This window comes from Suricata suricatta, chromosome X (genome assembly GCF_006229205.1).
Source record: "Suricata suricatta isolate VVHF042 chromosome X, meerkat_22Aug2017_6uvM2_HiC, whole genome shotgun sequence".
NCBI lineage: Eukaryota > Metazoa > Chordata > Mammalia > Carnivora > Herpestidae > Suricata > Suricata suricatta.
In genome coordinates this window covers 44,845,925-44,847,232 of record NC_043717.1, presented here as the reverse complement: position 1 = coordinate 44,847,232, position 1,308 = coordinate 44,845,925, and positions in this window count along the sequence as shown.

The window sequence follows — 1,308 nt, the reverse complement described above, 5'->3', positions numbered from 1 at the left end:
CCTCTGTTTCCCTCTCTCTCGAAAATAAACATTAAAAAAAATTAATATAATTTATTGTCAAATTGGTTTCCATACAACACCCAGTGCTCATCCCAACACGTGCCCTCCTCAATACCCATCACCCACTTTCCCTTCTCCCCCATACCTCCCATCAACCCTCAGTTTGTTCTCTGTATTTAAGGATCTCTTATGGTTTGCCTCCCTCCCTCTCTATTTGAACTTTTTTCCCCTTCCCCTCCCCCATGGTCTTCTGTTAAGTTTCTTTGGATCCACCCTACAGTTTGTTAAGGTGTGCCAATTGTTTTAAAAGTGGGGGGGGGGCGGGGTTGGTGGAGGTGGGGGGTACGCACTTTGGGGGGGGAGGGGAGAAGAGTTAGCACTTTGACTCTCTCCTTCAGCCAGGGAAGTGGGTCCAGAGGGCTACCTGGCATGGTGGCTCATGGTGTACTAGGCATGTGGTATCAGGTTTCTTCCCACGTCCAGGAGCTTTGATGCTTTCGCTCCTTGTTATACTAAGGAGCTCAATGCCCTTCCAATCTATACTATCACCAGGGAGTTCTGAATCCTCTACCTCACCCTGCGGCAAATCTGGACATGTAGGAGTCGTCCCTCAAATGCTTTTCAGCTATAGGCAGAGAACACACATAAGATGCCCTGGTCACCCCCAAAGCCTACCACATCTACCCCTAGAGCTAGACACTCTATGAACTAAGTCCTCTAATAGAGAACCCTAAGGAAGGGTGCCTCACCTAGCTTTGTGGGGTTCAGAGGGAGCAGCTATCACACAAAAGAGTGGCCAGGGTACCTTCCTTCTTTGCCTCCAGTCAGTCTTACCTTGCTCCCAGCTGTATGCAAAGTAAAGTCACTGGGCCAGGGCAGACTAGCAAATGGCTTTCTGGCAAAGGTCCAGGGACCCATAGACATCAGCCTGCAGGCTAAGGAGGCTTTGAACAAAAGTAGGAACTTTGACACCTCAGCAGCTCCAAATTCATTCCGCAAGCAAGAAAATAGTGAGAGCCTTCTATGATTCAGGCAGTGTGATAGAAACTGGGGCTGCAGCCGCTCTGGAAAACAGTGTGGAGGTTCCTCAAAACACTATCCATAGAACTCCCCTATGACCCAGCAATAGCCCTGCTAGGGATTTACCCAGGGGATACAGAAGTGCTGACGCATAGGAGCACATGTACCCCAATGTTCATAGCGGCACTTTCTACAATAGCCAAATCATGGAAAGAGCCTCAATATCCATCAACTGATGAATGGATCAAGAAGATGTGGTATACATATATATATATATATATATATATA